This window comes from Thunnus thynnus, chromosome 1, assembly GCF_963924715.1.
Source record: "Thunnus thynnus chromosome 1, fThuThy2.1, whole genome shotgun sequence".
Classification (NCBI taxonomy): domain Eukaryota; kingdom Metazoa; phylum Chordata; class Actinopteri; order Scombriformes; family Scombridae; genus Thunnus; species Thunnus thynnus.
The window spans coordinates 10,424,746-10,448,889 of record NC_089517.1 but is presented as its reverse complement, the minus strand read 5'-3'; the positions used below and the strand labels follow the sequence as shown (position 1 = coordinate 10,448,889).

The 24,144-nt window shown below is 38.4% G+C and overlaps 1 protein-coding gene across 3 annotated transcripts in view; it reads left to right on the top strand.

Moving 5' to 3' along the window:
- Positions 1–4,586: 4,586 nt before the first annotated feature.
- Positions 4,587–24,144, top strand: part of LOC137176269 (zinc finger protein 609-like) — a 79,494-nt gene continuing 59,936 nt past the window's right edge. For 2 of the 3 annotated variants that reach the window (XM_067582583.1, XM_067582497.1), the window contains exon 1: positions 4,588–5,043. The gene's annotated coding sequence lies outside the window, so the exon portion shown is untranslated. Of the gene's footprint in view, positions 5,044–24,144 lie in introns of all 3 variants that reach the window. The other variant, XM_067582574.1, reaches the window with a different exon arrangement.

Below are 24,144 nucleotides of genomic sequence, written 5' to 3'. Positions count from 1 at the left end.
CTCTTGAATATGTAAAATATTTCCTTGCAGGCTACTGTTTTCTGAGGAGCAGGCACTGTAACAGATACATAACATGATTACTCTGGATTAACTATTAGCATATTGCAGTATGATTGACAATTAATGCAAACACACTTTTGCCACAGGCTTTAGAAATGTGGTCTTATTCTCTCGACTGTTAAAATGTAATCACATGACAGATAGATATTTACAAAACTGTTGCAGTTTGGTGAGGAAACAAAGCAAATTGCCTGGAGAAATACCTTACAATCACCATACTGACACTGGAGCGTTCTTTCTAGATCCATTACATTCAAAGATATCTCATACAAAGACCTCATGACTGTGGTTTCTGTTTGACTAATTGGGTCAAAATGTAAGCTTGTCCCAAAAAAAGCCGTTTCAAGCAAATTTAGAACATGGAGCAAAGAAATGTCTTTACTTCGGCAGTTGATCTCATTCTCGTTGGAAGAGTGGCGTGGATTATATGGCGAATAGACACATTAACATTTAACAATCTGTGAATAATCCCAAATTTGCCTGCTTCATTTGATTTTGCCTTTTCGTGCGGTATTCAAGGCACATATTTAGCCTGAGAGTACAGCTCAATTTTATGATTTTGCTCTATAATCCCATCAGCAAAATGTATCCATTGTTATATTATTGGCGTCACCGTTCATTGGTGATTAATCATTGGTTTGCAACTGATCTCAGAACCAATAATTATTTCTACTAAATTTAACGCACGCTGTTGTATGTATGACTCCAACCTTTGCTAGTGTTTGCATGGCTATTATGGGGCAGTCAAACCACAGCCCAAAAAAAACCCCCAAATATAGAACTCATACTGTCTATCTGAATACTACAGTTTTGCAGATATTTGGTCATAAACCAAAGTACTGGACAAACTGAAAGATGATGATGGTGGCGCTTGATGAAAAATCAGAGGATCACCAAGGTTATTACATCCTGAGGCACATATGAACATCTGTACCAAATTTCATGCTGATCAATCAAACAGTTGTTGAGACACATCACTCAAAACCAAAAATGACCTAGGTCAATCTGGAAAATGGAAGATGAATTAGGTCATGGTAAAAAAAACAATTTGTTGAATCATCGAAATGTATAAATTATGCTACAATAGTGTAACATTATGTTGTATTGTATTAATAATTGTGTTAACTATTACATTGTTCCACTGCATCTATGCAATTAATTAATGTGCTACAAGGTTGTCAGTTGATACAGATCTTTTATTTAAATATGTGCTAAAGAACTAGTCTCTTTTAGATCAGTCTCAAGGCTTTACAGTTTCTTTCACAGAGTAATGGAAAGATGATCACACATGAATCAAGCCAGCCCCTCTGAGATTCCACATGGCTGGCTGATTAGCCCTTTTTCACTGATGGAAAACACATGCCGTCCACACAGCTTGTTCATTTCAGTTTTTTAGTTGGTGTGACGCTCAGCAAGAGTGGTTCGGAGCCTCAGCCTTGAAGGGCAGTCATCATCAGAAATCCGTCCCCTCCGGTCCCCACTGGCCATTGACTGTTATTTAGCTCTCCAATGGAGGCTGGCTGTTCCCTTGGGAAGGCACGAGTGTGCCTGCCAGCAGGAATGCATTGGAGGCAACAGAGGAAGATGGAGGATGGTGAGTAGCTGCTGCTGCTGCTTTTTCCTCTGTGTGAAAATGAGTCCATTAATTCAGCCCCCTCCCCTGCCTCTCCCCCAGCCCTCCCTGTGCCTGTTGTCTCTGTTTGTTAGCGAGATGATTCCTTCTGTCATGTCAAAGGCAACATTATCATATTCTTGTTGCCTGGGAAACCAGCGCTGAGAGAGACAACGACTTAAAGCCTTCATGGTGTTTGAAGCTGGTAAACATGAAAGGTTATCCGTGGTGCTGTGAGAATTTGAATCCTGACATATCTGAAAGGGTCTTATTGTTTGAATCATTTTTTCTTTTCTTTTTTTTTCTCCCAGCTCACTGTTTTCTGAGAAATTCCCCCTCGGTTGCTTGTTAATAGATTCAGTTCACTGGAATTAGAACATGGCGTAGGTAGTTGCAAGCACGAAGATCAAGTTTTGACCACAGCATTGTATTGTTTTCTTTTGTGTAATCGGAGTATTAACAGATGGAAGTATTGACATTCAACAATGTACTTGATACAGTCTTAAGAAAGTGGTCCAACAATTGTTTACAGATGATATCAATTACTACCTTGAAAAGAGTATTTCCTCCATTCGCTATACAGAAATTCAACTAAATGCTTACAGATTATGTCTTTTGAAGGTCCCTTTTTATAACTGATTTAGAATTTGGCTTTATTAATGTTTACTGAAGCTTTATTGATCAGTTATGATCCATTAATTTGAACAATTTTGGGTTGTCAGGTTGTAAAAAAATAAATCTTTATCCTTTGGCTTGTGTTTATCCTCCTCCAGCATGACACTATCTTTTTAGATAAGCTCTTTAGTTAATCAGGAAGACAGCTCCAATGGACCATTCAACCACTTTCCTTTTGGAAAAAGGCTGCAGACAGTCTGGACCACAAGTCATTTGTTAGCATCCTCTTGAAATGTGCAACTTCATACTTGATGGATTATTAGAAAGTCAGAAATCAATGAGCATTTATTGCTGTATTTTTTACCAAATTTAAAGGATGAACACCAACCAAAGATGTTTTTCACACAGCAACCCATAAGTTTTCCTTATTAATGGATTATAACTATATAAAAAGTATAAGTAATGATTTGTTAACATCAACAAAGCCATTAGTTACAGTTTATAAACCCTAAATGGTGCCTTATGAAACAGAAAAAACAGACAGAAAATTAATCGCCAACTATCTTGATGATCAATTAATTGTTTTGAGTCATTTTGTAAGAATTAAAAAAAAAAAACTTTCATTCCAGCTTCTAAAATGTCCTCTATGAAAGTAAACTTTTTACCATTCTCTGACATTTTATAGTTCAAGCAACTAATCGATTAATCGAGAAAATAATCAAGAGATTATCTGATTATCGATTGATTGTTTTAGTCATTTAGGAGCATTCACTGGTTCAAGCCAGTTTTCTCTGTTTTCATGTATGCAATTGTTCTGGGTATTTCCTGATATTCTACTGACTTAAAGTCCCCCTCCAGTCAAAAATATATTTTTCCTCTTGTTACTTCAGTTCGATGTTTGAGCTTCATTGAGCAGAATGATGTATGTGCAGAGTTCGACACTAGAAGGCTGTTTTAACTTCATCTGCTGAAGGAGGAAAGTTTATGTGAGCTCACCTAAAATCTGAGTTTAAGGCATTTACTTACAAGGATGACTGGTGACATCACAACACTTTTGAAGCCAATCGTGGTCCAGTATGCAACTTACACAAGTGTGATGTGGAAACTTGAAGCCTCCAGTGCTCATACACTGAGAATTGGACTATACAATGAAATAGGTGGAGACATCTTGTGTCCAGCAGGAAAACTTTTTGAATGAACAACATTTACATATTTAGTTATTCTGGATTTATAATGAGGGAGAAGGAGGAGATGTACGTAATTAAGCAGTCTAATGCAATACAATACAACGGCTGTGCCACTAATTGTACATTTACAAAGCTACATTTTCAGTTTTTGTTGACATTGTCAGAAAGATGATAATTCTACTTTATGTTTATTATTATGTTTATAAAGCCCGACCGATATATTGGTCAGCTGATATTATTGGCAGATACTGGCCTATCACAGGTATATTGGTATTGGTGTATATGTTGTCCAATATGTGCTGATATATATTTTTTATTTTTTAAAGTAATATAGGCAGCATTTTATGTATATATGATCCTTTTCTTCATTAAAGTTTAATATATACATGTGTTTTTTGTTGTTTTTTTATTTATAGTTATTTATAATTATTAAATTCGTAGTGACGTTTACTGTTTCAGTGCACTGATGTCATTTTATACAATAAAGTTCATTGTTAAAGTGTAAAATATCATGCCTCTACTACACATCTTTGTTTGATAACCACATCACTGCACAAAATGTGTGTTTTTATATATATATATATATATATATATATATATATATATATATATATATATATATATATATATATATATATATATATATATATATATATTCCGATATATCGATATGGAAATTTTTTTACTCCCTAATATCGGTATCGGCCCCAAAAATTCAGTATTGGTCAGGCTATATTATTGAGGTCGTAGTGGTGTATTATATTGAACGGTGTTCCTAATATTTTGTCCACCCCATTAACATACATGAGGGGGGCAAAAAAAAAATAAGGAACACTTTTCAATATAATGCACTCCTGTATGCCACCACCACCCACTACGACCTCAATAATAAACATAAAATAGAAATATCATTAGCATAAAGTAGAAATAAAGTAGAAATATCAGCATTAGATTGCACAGGTGTTCCTAATAAAGTGGCCGGTGAATGTATAGCCTTCAGATCAGATAAATTAAATCACAGTCCATTCAGTGTTGGTGATCCAGTTCCACATCTTTAGCCCGGGCGCTGTGGAGAGCGACAGTTCAATCCGAGTGGAGCGGCTTGTCCTGGATTTCCTGCCCGCTCCCGCTGCTGCTGCTCGGCTACATTGTATCAGTTCCCACACGAAGAGCCACCACGGCGCTCATCCAGAGAAACGGTGAATACGGAGGAATTAACCTGGATGGGAAGCTCGTTCGCGGTGGGATTAATTGTCCGAAGGTCGCGGGAGAGGACTGGACTTGTGTAGGGCTTTGAGACCGCAACGATAAAAAAAAAAAAATGCCCTCCGGACTCCGGTTGTTTTCGATGTGGACGGTATCTCGAAGTGTGATGGCAGAAGTCCAGTGAATCGCTGGCCTCCCCTCCTCTCTTGTGTTGGATGTCTTGGGGAGTGCACTGGTTTCTGGTGCTTCACATTTTTATTTTAGAGGTTTTATTGTAATTCATCACTCTGATTTGTTCTTTTTACGGAGTGCTCGCCACCATGGACAGACCAGGGTTTGGAATAGGAGTGGCTAGCTAAGTCGGTAAGTTAGAATAATTTTTTTCTTCTTTTTCCCCTTATTGTTGATAGTGCTACGACTCGTTAGCCATTTAACGTTAGCCTTGCGTGCAAGGCAAGCTGGCTAGCATATAGCCAACACAGCATGCAGCAAGCTAGCCAAGCCTGACTGCACTCTGAGCTCATTGTTTCACTCTGCCAGCTAGCGTGCTAGTCAGATTAGCTCATTACACTCAGCTAAGTTAGCTGTTTTAGCTTCTTGAAGTTCAACTAACGTGTAAACATGTAAAACTGTTGCCATGTTCTCACCCTGAGTAACGTTAAAGCGCCCCAATAGCTAACTAATACCATTTAACTTGAGCACACTGGTATTAACAGTCACCTCGAGGAGACTGAAGCTAATGAAAGAAAACAACTTGTCTTTCTGCACCAATACTTTTTTTTTTTTGGAAAGTAAAATGTTTGGCAGCTAAATGATAAAAGGGATAATTAGTTGGAAAGAGTTAAAGTAGCAGATTCCACCAGTGTAGTGACCACAGTGTTTCCCAAACTGGGTACCGGGGACCCCAGGGGGCCCGTGAGGGTATTTTTAAGGATGTCAAAGAAAACAGAAAATGAAATGTTTTCCATCAATGTGTCACACTTGAGGTTTCACCAAAAAATGAGAAAGTGTGATACTGACTGTTTGAACCCTTGTTTCACTTTCAACACACAGTGTTACAGTTCTGTAACAAGTCAACAACAAAAAAAGTTGTTTTTTTTTTTTTTTTTGGATGAACCTCCCTGGGATATCTTATGAAATGGTGCACTGGAGACTAATAAATCTTCTTGTTGGGGGGTTTCTGAAAGATTTTGGGATAGTCTTTTCCATATTAGTCAGGTTCTTTTTCTTGGCTTATGTTGTTGGGGCTGTCCCATCTTAGTGGATTGAGTCATTCAATTAAAAATTTTTACAACACCACTAAGGGCTATATGGGCTACCCTGTGCTCCACACTGTGTTTTTTTTGATGCCCCATAGAGTATTACAGTACCACATTAAACACTGGTCAAGTAGTCTTTAGTCCAATAGAGCAGGTTACAGTTTAACATCAAATTAGTCAACATCTCAGATTGCAATTCTGCATTTGATAAAATAGGTCCAACCTGCAGAATGGTATGATTTTTGTTTTTTATTGTACTACAAAACCTGATGGAGACATTTTATTATTACTGTTACTAGCTATCCAGCCACCACAGGTTGCCTATAAACCCAGCAGTGTAATCCAAAGTTGAATTTAGCATTTTGCAAAGGCAAAAGTGACCAAAAAAAGCACCGGATTTGGCTGTGATTGCTGTTATGCATGCATTCTAGCAAGATTAACTCGCCTCGTCCACCGTCACCAATGCACCACTGCCAACAGTTTATCAAATACACATATGTCATTTAAGCAGTGCATTTCTGTTTTTTCCTAGTACAACTGCTTATTGCTTACAGTGCAAGTCCTAAGGTCCTCCATCTGGCGTGACTAAATGAACGGACATCTAGTCTCAGTGAGTGTTTGGCATTATCTCACAGTGCCATATTTAAGGGCAGGTCAACAACAGTGTCTGTGAACACACCAAATTCAATTGTGTTTTAGAGTGTACTGTCCACCCGAGGCTTGGTTCAGTTTGCCCATAAATGAAGTTGAGAGTTACCATTAGATTTGTTCTCAGTGAGAGCGATTCAGCTGGAATGGGTGGTTTGTTTGTTTGCTTTAATGCTCAATCATCTCTCACCAATGCCATTTGTTCAGATAAATGCAAGGATCACCAAGTGAGAAAGGGAACTTTGAGTATTTGGTAGTGAAACATTTTACTTGTTCCATTAAAAAGCCTTAAACATTCCTGGCTAATGGCACAGTTAATTTTAATTGTCAGTTTGGTCGCCTGGCAGTTTGGCAGCTCCATTGTGCGGGTGTGGCAATGACTCTGAACTGGTGACACTGATAAAGAAAAACCTTAACATAAATGCAGTTGCAAGATATTACATTCAAACATACAGTGAAATCCTCCAACTCACAATTGTAACGATACCTCACACTGCTGTTAATCCATTTTAACCATCATGAAATAAACACAGCACTTATCCGGTATTTGGAAACGTGCCTTCTTGACCGTTCGGTTAGCGAGCTGCAGACCTGTGGTTTTGTAGTACTTAACACTCCCAGAGGTCAGTAGGCAAGAGCACTTGGTTTGCTTGACATGTAGTTTTGGTATGCTTGTAGCAGCCATTGTAGCCAGACTGGGTAGTTGGACATGATTTCAAATGTCATATAGGAAGTAATGTCATCACAGTAGACAAAAGGATTACACACAGCCCTCAGGAACACAAAATTATTAGTTGGGATATTCAGGGTCTCTCACCAATAAACTGTTGTGCATATCAACTCCAGTGCATTTTACTCAGCCAGCCAGCAAAAGCTGTTGTAGTCCGGGGAGCCAAGAGAAGATTAACTTTACTAGCGCTACTGTAATTTGTCAGCTGTACCTGTAAATGATTCACACCTTTCACTTCAGGTCAGTATTGATTAATTGGCAACCTTTTTTTTTTGTGTTGATTTGAGAGATTTAAGGGTGTTTTATTTAGGGATTACTTATTCCTTACATGTTTGTCATTCTGAAATCGGTATAAAAGATTGTAATATAACAGTGTCAAACCCAGAGGATTTGATGTTGCCAAGGATTTGTCACAAAATTGAAATTATGTAGCAGTAGCTGGCAACATAAAAGTCGGAGCACTGGTGTTCCTGTTAATAATAGTAATACTTCTTCAGAGCAAACATGGTATTTGTTCTTTTATAGCAAAGAAAATTCAGCTTTTCTACTGTGAGCCAAAGAGCAGGTACTGCTTCTTTTCCAGCTGACTACCTTTTCAAAGAGTTCCTCTCCATCTGATTACCTTTTTAGTGGTAATTTGTTCTTATCATTATATGGGTGTTAGAAGCCTTGTAGTAGCATGTCAGACACATTTTATACAGTCTGACAGAGCCATCAATTGCAAAATGGAAGTGAAATTTAAGACAGTAAGTGTCACACAATAAAATGACACTTTATGGTTGTCAGAGATGTGTAAATTTGCCCAACGTGTGGATGAAGGCCTAAGGTGAACATGAGAGCATTGCCACTTGAGGAAATGCTCATTTGCTTATTCACCACTTTGATTTTGTGTGATAGCTGAGCTGCTGAGACGTGACCTTTTCAACTGGGTGAGCATGTAAACGACTGATGGTAAAGTGACAAATTATGTGATGACACTGTGGCTTTTGTACAAATCTGCGTGCATGTTCCTGTAAATCATGGTAGATTATTTAATAAGTTTGAAGTCTCAGGGGCCTGTGAAAGAAAAAAAAAGCTCTATTTCATTGTGTGTTACACTATATTTTGACCAGCCATTCACCTTTTTTTAAAATCAGTTTTACACCAAGCTGGATATTAAAGAAACAGTGTGGAAGGAGAGTATTCAACAGTGTTTGTTTAGAGGTCCAGGGCATCAGATTAGTCCAGGACAAGGGGATTATGTTGGCTTTGTAAGGCTCCCGTCATCTCATGGCCGCACACCAGCTGATGACAAACTAAGTAAGGATTTAGCGTATATCCTTATAGGTAGCTGGTAATTTGAAGGCTCTCAGGTGCCTCACAATCACATGAAAGAATTTAATTTAGGTGAATGTATATTAATATATGCAAGTAATTCTTTATTACTATTTACTTTGGAAAATAAAAAGGACACATTTGAAATAAGAAGTGTATAGTCCATATTAATCCTCCATAATGTAGTTAGTATCATCTGGCAGGTTGAGATGAAAGGGAGCGTCTTTGCGGTTTAAAACATCACACGGTGTTTCCCCAAGGTTGAGATTTATTTGAAGTGGTCCAACCTAAGTGGTGGGGGTTGGGCTTGTTCATGTGCTGGTGGAAATCTCTGACATCCAACACTTGAGTCTGCTGAAAAACAGCATTACATATATGATCTGTCGTTTTGCCTCTTCCTGATATGAGCCCTTTCATCGGGTATATGCCAACATGCAGTCTGATGCAGTGGTTTTATTTTTCTGCTTCCTGCAGCTGAACATGCACACTTGGCTTAGAGTAAGCTCGCACTGAAATTAGTTAAGTAGCTTAGATACATATTATAATAGTGGACTAAGAACATTATAGAATTTATATAGAAGCCTGCACCAAAGCTGTCCTGTAATGAGTTAAGTGTTGTATAGTGTCCTATAGTGTTTTGTATAATATCTGTGGAGAGGGAAGTATCATCTGAAACGGTTGTGGGTGGAAGGTTTGGACAGGATTTGGATCGCCTCTGCATCCTCAGCAAGAACAAAAAAAAAAAAAAACAGAGGTTCAAATGCGGTTTGCAGCTAACAGCAATCATTCAAAGACATTCACCCTCACAGTAAATATCATTAAAGGAAACTGCTGGTTGCTGTTTATTTGCTTGTTCAAGCAGGTCAGAGCACAGTAAAGTGTTTTTCTGGCAAAAAAGGACATCTTTCTGTAGTCGATACTGATCCACCCATCCATCCATCCATCCATCCATCCATCCTATGAATGTGTTTGGGACAAACTTAATGGAGGCAAATCTCTCTGGGTTGGTCACCAAAACAAATTTTATATATATGAAATGTGTTATATGAGAACATTACTACTTGTATGAGGGTAGTAGTATTAGTAGTAAGTAATAGCACCATATCCATGTATTTCTGTCATTTGTTGTGTTATTTGTTTTGCTAAAACCAAACGTGAACCTTTTTTTAAAAATGAGCTTCCTTGGACTCCAGTATATTTTTGACCGTGGACTAGACTATTGGTGTCATTTGAACTGTACAGTCTCATCATGGGTGGAAGAATATGCAACTCTGCTGTAGTTTTTATCGCATTGATTGGATTTCTCACTAGGGAATTGCCAATTACAGCAGAAAGGAGCACAGTTTGAATGCTTGTTGCACAGTTGCTGCTTTGCCAGAGACTGGTGATCCATCTTTTCCTGGGATGTGAGCCCAGGTTACAGTCAACTCCCACACAAGCTATAAAGATATTGTCAGCTTTTGTGGCGCAGCACAGTCTTGGGTGCTGCAGAAATGCTGTCTCATTTGCCTTTGGTTTTGAAATATCCTCCTGTGTGTTCTTAGAAAGAAAAGCCGTAGAAATTATGAATCAATTTTACCTGATTTTTAATAGGTTGTAATAAAGAAGCATTTTCAAATTGCATCAGTATGTTTAACACTATTGCTTTCAGTACTGTCTTCACTCATCCACTCATAAGCAACATGACCTCGTTAATCACTCTCGCTTCACTCGTTCCTGACACTGGTGATCTTTTCACTGCAAGTTACACACAACAATTTTTCATCTACAAATGACCAATAAATATACCAGTGTAAAAAAATATACATATATGATTTTCTTTGAGCTGCTCTACAGTTGATATATTCCACCAATAACAGTCAAGTCTAGTGTCCTCCCAGCTGCTGTAAGCTAGAGTTTAGTCATAGGAATGTCATGGTCTTTTCTAAAGATACGTTTTTGAGTCGAGCTGAATACAGAGGAAAAAAAGGTCTGTCATGATGTGATATGTGGGGATTCCTCAGAGCGCATCAATACTTGAGCTTGGTGGCAGTGAGTGAGTGGGTGTTTCTGAGGCGCTGTCCCCATCGCCCTAATCATACTGCAGTATCCACCGCCATCTGTAGAATCAAAGAGAAACTGTTGTCTCTCTGGGATGACATATTCCTCACTTGTGGTATTGACGAGTAAATGAAAGCACATCCACAAATGACAAAATTGTTGCGGTCTAAAGTGAGAACAGATGATCAAGTGTAACTTCAATACAAATGCCAACACTTCTTGAAATGGTGGTAATTCTTTATCCATCCAAAACTGTGATAATGTTTGGTTTCTACTATCCTGTTTTATCTCACTGCCTGAGCACACATAGAAGCAGATGTATAGAATTTTCACATCCTCTTTAGTTTAAAACATGTTCACATCAAAGCGGCGTCAGTTTATAGACCGCTGAAGTGTTGTCGTTTCAAGCTCACAGTGATCATGAACAGTTTCTACTGTGCATGGATAAAGAATTAAGCGGGATTACAGGCTTTAGTCGTTTGATTCTCCAGGACATAAAAAAAAAATCATGGGGCTAGTTTATTAGGCAATATGTGTTTTCAGCTGGCAAATGGTGAATATATTGTTCAAGATACCAGGGCAGGATATTGGGGTGCTAGTGCTATCTCTATCCTTTTTTTTTCTTGTTTTGCATTTAATTGTGTGAAAAATTGTTCAACCAAACAACCAATTCAAAATTAGTCAGAAGGGCTGCAACTAACAATTATTTTCAATATCAGTTAATCTGCCAATTAGTTCCCCAATTAACCAGATTAATCGTTTTGTCAATAAAATGTCAGAAAATGGTTACAATGGTGATGTTCAAATGTGGCGATCCTGTAATAATTGCCCACAGCCGTCTTGTTTTGTCCGACGAAGAGTCCAAACTCAAAGATAATCAGTTTAATATCATGTATTACAGGGAAAAGGATAAAAACCTCACATTAAAGAAGCTGAAAAGCTGCAAATTTATGGCATTTTTGCTCAAAAAAGTACTAAAACGACTATTTTATTATCAAAATAGCTGACAATCTTGAGCAAAGTAGTCAGGATTGGTATGTGTTTACAGGCAGTTGTGTTAGGGCCCTCAGGGTTCGGCAGTCATGCTTGACCAGTTGCCCCCAGCAACCACATTTGGACCACGGTCAACTATTTTGTGTAGTCTGGTTTCCATTGTTGGTAACCATTTTTTCTGTCTAAGAGAAAAACAGGCTGATTTCCCTGCCCTTGGCATATAATCTTACACCTTGGCAAATTATAAAGTTGCTGTTGTGTTTTGTTGGAAATGGCAAAGTAAGTTAATTGCATGTCAAATAAAAAAAAAAGTCAAATAATGAACCACATCAACAAACCCAAAAGGCAGTGACTGGAACTGTCACAAAGACAGTTAAACCCAAACAAAAGAGAAGTTTAAACCCCGCTCCCACTAACAAGAAAATCTTTCAGTATTAGGGCTGATTAAGAGGAAGTAGCAACTAAAGAAACAAGGGCAGAGAGCACTACAAAAGGCACGGCATGGGCTTTCCATTTTGAAATATTTATGCAGCAAATCAGGTTTATCTGGAAAAAACTTTAACTTTTAACTGTTAAATACATTCTCTGAAGTAACTCCAGCTCAGTTGTTGGTTCTCCAAATCAAATAAGACGCAAGTGAAAAACCACAGATCTGACTAGTCTGCAGGAACTAATTATTATCTGCCCCTGTTTATTTTCCCATTAGTCTGACAAGGTGAGGGAGCCAGATTCCCTTATTTGGACTGAAATAGTATGTCATACCCTGATAAACAGAAATTTTCATAACTAATCAAAATCAGCTGTCCTTGACAATAAAAATCACACAATAAAAGAACAAAGTAGGCCAATCCAAAGAATAGAGAACTGATAGAAAACTAGAGAGTATGGTTTGAGAAGATAATTATCATAAACAAGCAAATAAATCAACATTTGCTATAATCATACTCTTTCCTCTCACCCGTACAGAAAAAAATCAGTAATGACACCAGACAGCTTTGTACAGCAGCTGCAGGTAGTACACATTGTTTTCTTCTGGCTTCATTGCTACTGCCATGATGCTTACTGCACATGATAAAACATTTGCGTTGCGGACATTTGTCTAAACAGTCAGAGAAGCAATCTTGTGGCTTTAACATAAGTGGATTGGACTGTCCTGACTGGTTTGGAAAATATGGGGTGAGTAACGTTTCACTCAACAGCTTAAGGCAGATTTATGCCTCTGTGTTGAGATGTTGTGGCATCTGCGTGCTGGGCAACGGAGGCTATACAGTGGGGGGAAATAAGTATTCAACAGGTCAATTTGTTTTTTCAGTAGACATATTTCCAGTGCAGCTATTCACATGCAATTAAGACCAGACATTGGTATTAACTCAATAAGGCAGCACAGCTAAAGAAATCATAACATTCCAATCAATAAGAAAAGCTGTTTGTATTATATTGGAATGAAACTGAAATGAAACTGTATTTAATACTTGGTGGAGAAGCCTTTGTTTGCAATGACAGATTCAAGACGCTTCCTGTACAAAGAAACTCGTCTCTCACTGTGTCCAGGGGGGATTTTGGCCCATTCTTCTAAGCAGACAGTCTTCAAATGTTGAAGATTCTTGGGGGGGCCCCACCGGTGAATCTTTATCTTCAGTTCCTTTCACAAATGTTCCTATTGGGTTCAAGTCGGGTGATTGACGGGGCCATTCTAACACCTTTATTTTCTTTCTCTGGAACCGGTTGAGAGTCTCCTTTGCAGTAGGTTTTGGATTGTTTTCCTGTTGGAAGGTCAACCAGCGTCTCAACCTCATTGTCCTAGTGAATGGCAACAGATTCTTCTCAAGAATATCCCGATACACGGCTCCATTCATCTTCACTTTAACAATTTGGATTCTGCCGGTACAATGAGAAGAGAAATAGCCCTTTACCATAATGCCTCCATCTCCGAGCTGTACAGTACATACTGTGGGAATTTCAGGGTCATATGCAGAGCAATTTCTCTTCCAAACATGGCGCGTAGTGTTATTGCCAAAGAGTTCAATTTTTGTCTCATTTGATCACACCACATTCTTCCAGTAATCTACAGGCTTCTTCAAATGTTGTGTAGCAAACTTCTAACAAGCTTCAACATGTCTTTTATTCAGTAATGGAGTCTTCCGGGGTGATCGTGCATGGAGACCGTGGTGGTAGAGTGCATTGACTATTTTCTTTGCGACAATTGTACCTGCATCTTCCTGGAGCTCTTTTTGAGTGGTCCTTGGATCTTGAGCTACTCTTCTGACTAATTTTCTTACTGCCTGGTCAGCAATCTTACTAGGAGCTCCTGTGCGTGCCCGGTTGATGGTGGAGTGAGGCTTCTTCCACTCGGGGATAACGGTCCCGGTGGCGCTTATGGGAACATTTTAGGAGTTGAGAAATCAGTTGGTAACCTGTGCCATTCCTATGTTGCTCAACAATCTTGTTGTCAAGGTCTTGGATGAACTCTTTCCCTCTATCCATCATGAAATGGTTCTTGCATGACAGCTTGGTAACAAATGATGCATTCACAGATGACTAACCCCTTTTAAAAGAGTGGAAGTACTAATAGCTACGTGCACTAACCCAGCTGATTTTTATCAGCACAGGTAGGAGGACTAATTGGTGGAGTCACCTGGTTCAGTGCCAGTGCTTTTTCTTACTGCGTTTTCACTTCTTTTTTCAATTTAATGCACATAACCTTTTTTATTGATTTGAATGTTATGATTTCTTTAGCTGTGCTGCCTTAATAAGTTAATAACAATATCTGGTCTTAATTATCTACATCAGGTGTAAGCCTGGAGGGGATTATGTATTTGGGGATCATGTGTATTGTGTGTTGCGTATGTTTATATCCGCAGTTAATCTCACATACTACTCCTAATATTTTTTGTGCACATTTATGACTGTATCCTCAAAGACCTCTCATGGTTGCAGTGATTCCCAATTTTGGAAAAACCTTTTTTGTAACGCGATTCATTATGAGCCTATCGTAAAGCTTAGCCTTAAGTCTGGAGTGGTTCTTTCCATTTGACGATATGCGTTACGACATAACAAAAGGCATTTGCGGCAATTGGCTAGGCTAAAATCAAGGTCTAGTCTGTTGCAGGCCACATTTTGACCTTTGTCGTGGCTGTCTACTGACTGCACTTCTAGTTTCATGTAAGTAGTTGCACTGGAAATATGTTCAATGAAAAAATTGTTTACATTTTTCTATCGCTGGTTGTATCTATTGATAGGAAAGAGGATATGGTGCAAAAAAATCTTGATAATCTTTCTTTTCAGTAATGCCAAGCAAATGTTGTATATTGTGATCTTGCAAAGCCACTTTCACTGAAAGCCTTCTTCTCACCACAATCAGCACTGTCTGAAATAAAGGGAATAAATGAAAGTAAACCCAATTACTTTGGGTGTATAATAAATGCACAACATAGCCTGATAATGTACAACACATCCATCTAGTGAGGTAGTGGTGCTACGACAATCAGTGGGTTAAATCCCATAACTATAAATCAGTTCCCACGCTGAAGGCATCTACAGCAGAAGCACTGAAACAACTCGACAGAGAAGCATAAATTCAGCTTTAGTGTTATTAGTAGTAAAGTGAAATATTGGGATCCTCCAAACTGATTTTATCAGATTAAATGCAAATATGTAGCCAGGGGCAGATTTAGTGATTTGGGGGCCCAAGGCAAACCTTATTTTCACCCTTTCTCTAATTGAGAATGTTTGTATTGGTGGTGGTAGACGAAGTGCTCAAAACTTTAAACTATTAATACCACACTAAGAATACAAAGTCCTGCATTCAAGATTTTACTTGACTTTTATTTACTTAACGTCTGTTCAAGGTGGAACACATTGTAGCTGCTTTATATACTGCTGGATAGTTAAATCTATAATAACGCATCGTATTTTATAAACAGTAACAAGATGTCAGTAACAAGATGTGTAATGACAAGTCAAGTGTTTCCCTCTGAAAAAGAAGGAACCAAATCCCTCCCAGTAGAAGTGTACAGTTTCATAAAATGGAAAAATGAAAGAACATGTACCTCATAACTGCAAGCATAATACTTGAGTAAATGTACTTACTATTCTACTATTCTATACTACTGTACTACTACTATAACATATGGTATTAAGGAGGTCGATGGTTTATATAACTATAGTCATTTACCGGGTTTTTCCTCTGCTTCTCTGACATGACCTGCTCACTGAAGCAGAAGTAATTTTGTAGACTGTTAATTATATCAAACTAAAGAAAATCAGTATCAGCTGGTATCGGCAGGTCAGCCTTTTTAAAAAAAAAAAAAAAAATTGGCAATCAGAATCAGCCAAGAAAAATTTAATCGGTTCATCCCTATAAAAAGAAGTTCCTACAGGCCCTTTTGTACATAATATTATGATATAATGAGTTAGAATAGAAACATGATTTTATATGTATAATATCTAAACATCATAAGAAGTCTGTAGTTGTTTGGGGCCCCAGGCAGTCACCTACCTTACCAGATGGTAAAGTCCGCCTCGTATGTAGTGTGACACTCCTCCTGGAAAAAGAGCAATGTGAGCATTGTCCAGGCATAATGGTTGTCTCAAATTAAATAGCTTTAGAGGCTTTACTTTCACTGTGTTATCTGTAAAAAAATATACCAGATACTTAAAGGAGAGAATATAATATCTGACAGTCTACCTGTTTGACTTGCTTTTTAATGAGACAGGCACTATGTAAGAAAATTGACAGATTGATGTTAGAGAAAAGAAAAGCAGACATTTAGACGAGCATGGAGATCTGAAGGAAAAGATTTGCCTTCAGAAACAATCTAAGGAAAAGGAAAACAAACCTTTTTTTTCTTTCAGTTTTCAGGGTGACAGAGCATTCGAGCACATGTTAAGATGTTCTTTATGTAATGCTGGCCTGGCTGTCTCATATTTTTGGAGGTGGATGCACATGTAACCTTGTCCTTTCCTTTAACGGATGACCCAGTGCTTATGGTGGCAGAAAATCGGAATGTTGTCAGACATCCGAGTGAGGCAAACTAAAATTAAGAAGTGCTTTTACATTTCAGCATGATTGCTTTCCAAAATAGAACATAAGGCAGTGTTTTCCCACAGGTTGAGAATTTGCTCGTGTTGGTGGGTGGTACGGTGTGTGACGGATGTGCATGCAGAGACTCATGCAGTTTAGAAGGGATGACCCAGGTTATTTTCTCTAGCTACTATTTACAGATGTCCCCTGAACACCTCACATGCGGGCTATCGGTAGATGCTAGCCTACTGCAGCACGCAACTCAGACAGATTTTATCTACCTGGGAAGGTCTTAATCTACCTGCGCAGGCCGCCCAAGTAGAGCCCATGCATGGGAAACGCTGCAAGGAAAACTCATCTTGCGCTCCCAAGACCCCTGTATTGCTTTTTTGCAACATGGAAACTATGGTTGTTTACAACCGGATCGTAGCTCCAGGAGTTAAAGACCATGTGAAACAGAATACTGAGCTCAGTTTGTGCTGTGTCAAATTTATGGATGAGGCTTAGCGTGAGTTGAAAAGTAGGAGTGAACATTGGTGAAAAGGTTATGCAAATACCCGGTACCAACAAGTAATTATACAGTATTGGAGTGGGGAAAAATATGAAAGTAGTTCTGTCGTGATAGTGGGTGTAACTGAGTGGTGATATTTTACCATTAGTGAAATGTAGCATGCTACTCCTTCCCTCCCTTTACGGTACATGCACATTTTCCAGCATATGAACTGCAGGCAGTGATTGAGTGTGCGAGTGTCAGCACTCACTGTCAGATGTTACTGCCTACTTTTGCATTTTTAGGACCTCCAGTTGCACGAGGAGTATGTATTTGACATGAGCATAAAAATAATCTAAAGTAGAATGAATTAGTCAGTAACTGATAGAGGCACTGTCAAAAACCTGCAGTATGCTGATCAATCAAGAATTGGGTCCAAATTGCTGCTCGGTCCTGAGACCCATCAATCTTTAAATGTGACACTTTGTTCTCTCAGGAACAGATCACTGCTGCATTGATTCTGGAAACTTACCATGCAAGAGTGACAATGCCATTTGAAGCCTCGCCTGTTGACTCTGCCTCTGTTAAGCAGCTGCTGTGCGAGAGGCAGGCAGTTATTTGAGGTTAATGGTTGTCCATGCCCTCTCTCTAGTTAGACATTCACATGGCAACACATCAACTGTCTATGGCACAAACAGTGGAGCAGTATATTAGACGCTTAGCAGCGACCTGGTGTGTTCTTGTTGTTAGACTCTCCACAGGAGCAGTGAGACGAGTGCTGTGTGCAGCGCTTTTTGTTGCTGTATTACAGGTTTCTGCAGGTCAGTCATCTGCAATGAAGTAGCTCAGTAGTGGGTGCAATATGTGATAAGCTAGTTGAACTGTTTGAAAGGTGAAGAGTGAAGATTAAGAAGTTGTGTGTACTGTAGATACCATTAGCTTGATTGAATGCGCTGTGTGCAGATGGATATTTCAGTTTTCAGTAAGAATTTTGTTGGAATCCCTCTTGGCAGGCTGCCCGTGCAGGAATGCATGTAATAAATAATAGACAAAAGACTGCAATAAAAAATAGTTTCTCTATCTTATTCTGTCTCACACAGCCCCATAAAGACACACACACATCCAGCAGTCTGACGAGGGACTGTCTGTTCTTTAGCCTCAGGCTGTGTCCTTTCCCTACTCTTCCGTGCTCCCTCATTTGTCAGTCAGTATTTAAGTAGAAGAGCTTACTTTATCCAACACGTTTATTTAACTCCTTTCCTGTTAACACTAGAATATTGAATCATGAAGAAAATTTTTCAAACGGACTTAGGGCTGCAACCATCGATTGTTTTTACTCCACTCGCATGTTGTGGCAATGCGTCTCACATGTTTAAGCTGCCCTGTTGTTTGTTCTCCTTGGTTTATGTAAATCTGGTTTTAGGGTTTCGGGAAGAAATTGTGGTTTGACATTCGATCGTAAAGCTCAACCACTTTGGTCCATCTCTGTTTATATAGAATCTTTGCCATGTTTAGTTTTAGAGAAAGCGTTCACTGTATTTTTCAGATGTGCTGTGTGTCCTATTACTTGTGCAGCAGTGCCTGACACTTCCTTCATCTTTATGAGCTTCCCTCTTGAGTTTGGAAGCTATAAGTACAAATTACTCTGTAAAAGCCTTTGATTGAGAGATTGTTAGCTGTGATTTCTAAGTGACTTTTTGCTGAATCAGAAAAGTAGAAGAGGAAATATGCATCATTAGTTGAGCTTAGTGGTGTCTTCACATTAGTTAATAATCTTGATTTTGAAGCCTGACTTCAGTCTGACTAACTGGAGGCAGCCAGGCGTGACGGTCACGCTGATTATCCGCTAATGAGGAAGAGCTTGAGCCTGCAGAGTTTACCAACCAGCCCAACCCCCTTCCATCCCCCACTGATTCCTGAGTCTGATCAAATCAAAGGTCTTTAACATTGTAAGCTGACTCAAGACTGGGTTGTTTATTTTGAACAGGTCAGTGACCTAAGTTTGAAACTGAAGAGGGAATACCCTTTTAAACACTAGGGATAGGTATTAGACAGCATTCGTTTTAGTTTGTTCATAACAATTCGCTATTAGCTTAACTAGCACATTGTGGTTGTGTAAAATATACTGGAGGTGGATGGGAGACGGCAAAGCAGTGAAAATATCGTATTTCTAAAAGGTTAATGCTTGCTGAACTGCTGTTTTTATAAACTATTGGCTTTTTACTCAGAAAGGTTTAGTTGCACTTACAGTAATAAACGTAGATGTCATCAGCTCGAGTAAAAACTTTATCGTTCACTTCATCTGGTTCACTGTCTCCGCTGTGGCCTTTCTGCTCTCAAACACCGACGTAGAGAGCAGAGGAGAGGACAGAAATGAGACCAGAAATTACACCAAAATGTAAAAAAGTACAGATAAAAGAAGCAACATTAAAGGTGCAGTGTGTGGAATTTATTGGCATTTAGTGGAACAGACTTGGCAGAAATGGAATATAATATACATAAGTATGTTTTAATTAGTGTATAATCACTTAAAAATAAGAATTAAGGCTAGTTTAATACCGGGTTTTGGTACCCATCCCTATTAAACATCAACATACACTCTTAAGATGATAGGATACAAGAGGAAATTACATTCAAAGGGCTGAGTGCGTGTATGTTTGTGTGGAAATATTATTTATAGTCATATGGACCAGAGTGAGCTGACAGTGGTAGTCGCTCCATCCCAAAAAGTAAATAAATAAAATGGATTGGCCCTGGTCTTTAAACTTGGATCTGGAAGTCACTAATCTCTAGAATTTGTCTGAAGGGCAGTTTATGATAAGTGAAACAGATCACAGTAACAGTAACCTTTATTCACAATATTTACATTACAATCACAGCAGATTATAAACAGCAGCAATCACTCAGGAATTTACTGCAACTCCATGTTTGTTTACTACTGCTGTTGTTACGGATGAATCTACTTAGACTTTTGAACCTTCATGCCATGTTGCTGTCAGATCTTCGGAGTGTCTTTTCTTTGTCACAAGTGTCAGATGTGCAGGTCTTGCCTGTTGGTTTTAATGTGTGAACCTCTGGTCTTGGAGTATGGAGTCTATTATGATAGCAAAGGAACGCTGATTGTCAAGACCAGTCGTTCTGAAACATGTTCATGACAATACCTAATGTGAAGAAACCATGATTTTATGACAGCAGAGGTTATCTAAGGTTAACGCTGAATATCTAGCTGTGGAAAGTTTTAATCACAAAGCACTTCATTACTCCCCTATCTCCACTGGTACTTTTCCCACCTTGAATAATTCAGTTTCATGGTTAATGGTGAGGTTCCCTTTCTTTATGTTCTAGCACTACTGTTGACTTTGAAATCCTGCAAAACCTAAAATTGTCCAAATTGATAATAATTTTAGCGTTAATATCTGCAGCCTGTTCTATTAATTTGACTTGTCTCTTTGTCTTGCTCGTCTTGTGATTTTGTATTTTCTTCTGGTCTTTTCTTGTTAAAGAGTTTTTTGTTTCAGATCATTAAGCAGCTCTGTTTAATGGAACAATAGGTCTCTCTGTCTCCTATAAATTGGTTATTTGGCTTGATTCACTGCCTGTAACCGAATTAGTTTCATCTTGATAACCAGACTTGAGCTGTGTACAAGAATTTCATGCTCGGTGCTGGATCATCTTAAACTCTTCAGATCAAGCAAAGCATCCTCTGTCAATAGAGATTTCAACCATGATATCGAATATTACTGCAGAAGTCATTACTTGGGCCCTCCTGTTCTCATTGTCTATACAAATCTGTCTTTGCATTGTTATGCAGATGACATCATCTTATACCTTAGGAGCTTCATTAACAGTTTAATATCCCTAGCAGCAGCTGACTGCTGATTATAAATCTCAGATTCCCTTATTGGACCATGACAACTCAAGGAATCTTAGTCTGAAACAAGGAAATCTGTCAAATATTAAGATCAACATGTCACCCCCTTGTGCTTGTCTCTGATAGCTGATAAACAAGGCCTGGTGCTATATTTTCATTTTTCTATTCACAGTTTAGGCTAAGGTTTTCCACTGGCAAGTTTCAGGGCCTTTACAGCTGCATTTATTAATCAGTGTTAATGCATCTAGGAATAATTACTCCATCCTGAACATTGCAAACAATGCTCACATCACAGAAACCACAACGTAGCATCAAGGGTTCTGGGTGTTATTCGCTACAGCTAACTACTTCTTACTACTTCTTACTACTTCTAACTACATCTTAAATTTCATGTTGGTCAATTAAAGAGACGAAGGCGGACCCAAAAATTCCAGGAAGTCATCGATTGCACGGCAGTAGGGTGTAGTTATTAGATCTGCCGCTAGGTAGCATATGTATCTTATGACGCTAACATTGGGACTGAAAGGGACAAGATTCACTACTTTGGATGAAATCCAGGAAGCCCTGGACATGGTGTTAAAAGATTACTACAGGAAATGTTTCCAGGAATGGGAGAAGCACTGGGACAAGTGTATCGCATTTCAAGGAGAGTACTTTGAAGGGGATACGAAAGGTACTTCTGAAAGATTTATAATGTCAGTTTTTTGTTTTTTACAATTCCCATAATTTTTGGGTCCCCCCCTCATAACCTGTAGCAAAAACTTAAATATCCATGTTATATAGATTTTAGTTGTAGAAAGATACTATAATACTAGATTTCCTTGTGTAGGTCTAATTTTAGACTTTTTTTTTTACGCCATAGCAATCCTCATGTTACCTTTGACAAAAATAGTTCCACATGGTGAGGTTGTGGAAAAATTTGGGAAAAAGAGAGTATCTGATTTATACTCTGTATCAACAGATACCCAGAGTTTAGGTATCTGAATCTTTATTGAGAAAGAAAAAGATGGATTGGTGTATACCTACTGTTTAATACCTTTTTAACAACACATTTGCTGCAATTCTCAACACTGTGACTGTGTAAATGGTACCAGACTGTAAGTACCTTGAAACTGAAATTAATTCCTTTCTGAACGTTCAAACTACATAGTGTTGTGTTTGTGAAGATGTTTCACCTAGATGGTGGTATTCAGTGAAAATGACTAGATGAAAATATTATTCACTGAATTTATGAGGTTAGATGGCATTGACAGACGACAAACTAGATGAACATTTCTCAGTAGCAGTGTATGGAAAGCGTCTCCAAGCGTGGCAAATTTGCCTTAAGAGTGTTAAACACACTCTGCCATATAGATGGATATTATAATGATATATTAATTAAAAGTCATAATAGGCTTCCGCCTAAAGTCTCTGTACCAAGAGATTAAGTATGTGCTCAGTGAGCCTACTTTGCAATTGACCAGATACAATACAAACAAGTGTGCCACAGTAGACGCTGCTGCTGGTGTTACTATATCGACTTGCTTTGAGACAGAGTGTCTCAATTATAGAATGAAAAGAGCGGACGTAATGAGAAGTGTGTTGAGAATTTTAGTGACTGGCTTTTGTAATTCAGAAATCATGGCAGCGTGGGATGTCTGAGCATGTTAATGGAGTTGCTCATGTCTCTGCCAGGGTCCTCTTTGAGGTCAAAATTCCAGCAACACCAGTAGCATATAGAGCAACTTTATTGTTAGAACGTGTTTTGGCTTATGGCCTTCAACAGGGTCATCATGAAACACAATACAAACAATGTTTAAATAGGGTAGGTGTGAAGCAGAAAAAAAGAAGATCCACACACATATTAGCCAATGGGGCACCTACAAAGATGGGTTGGGTATATGGTCATGTGGCTTCAGGCCAATCGTTGTCATGCGTAGAAAAGGTGTAGCTTAGATTTGGAGGATTTTTTAGCTTGTAGATAAACATAAATTTACTTAACAAATCTTCTTTACTGTTATCATATTGTTCTGACACATCACATGGACTATTCTTTGCAGTCTAGTGAGTTGACCTACACGTAGACTTTTCTTAAGAGGGATGGGATGAAAGCTTTCAGCATGAAGGAAGCGTCCTCCGATTTGTAGCTTTGGTGTAAAGAAAGGAAGAGAAGACATCTTTTTTTTTTTTTTTTGTTACATTTATATAGAGAAAATTCATTTCTTCAAGGCTATAGTTAAGTGTGAATCACAGGCCTCCAGGAGCTCCATTAAGAGGAATGATGTAACCAGTCCTGTTGCAAGACATTTCAATAAAAAGCAACATCACATTTCATCTCTATTATTATACGCATAGAAGAAGTTTATATGCATACACGTAGAAGTCCAGCCAAAGAGATGGTAATGTCAATTTTCTCAGGAAAAAGAGAAAAGCATTTTTTTCATTTTCTATTTCAAAAGTTTATTTCCAGGAGACATGAATTAAGACTTCTATTAATGAGTTTTTACAGTGGTTCTTAAATATCTCTCATTTATGTGGTTTGTAAGTGGGTTTTTATGATGTATCTGGTTGTTCTTCCCACTCTTTCTATCTATAGCACTTTATAACAAGTTTTTTTTTTAACTTAAGTATTTTAAAAGTATGCCACATCAAATAGGCACATTTTGGGTTAAGGCCTCTTTCTGTACAAACTCAAGTACCACGCCTTAGTTGCACTTCTTCAGTTTATGGACCAAATATGGTGTCACCCTTGTCCCTTATTGGAAACCACCCTTGTTTCCTTGCCAGTCTGGGTCAACGACTGGCCTGAAGCCACATGACCATATACCCAACCCATATTTGTTGGTGCCCCATTGGCTAATATGTGTGTGGATGTATATGATTGGTTGTCTTTTTTTATATTATTTTACCTTTTTTGAATTTTTTCTGCTTCATTCCTTATTTAAATGCGGTTTGTAATGTGTTTCATGATGACCCAGATGAAGGCCACTAGCTGTAATGTGTTGGTCTAACAATAAAGTTGTTCTGTAAACTACAAGTGTTGGAATTTTGACCCCTTAAGACTTCTTTTCCCTTCTCTATGCACCTTGGTAGTAGGTAAAGTTGTGCCAGAAACCC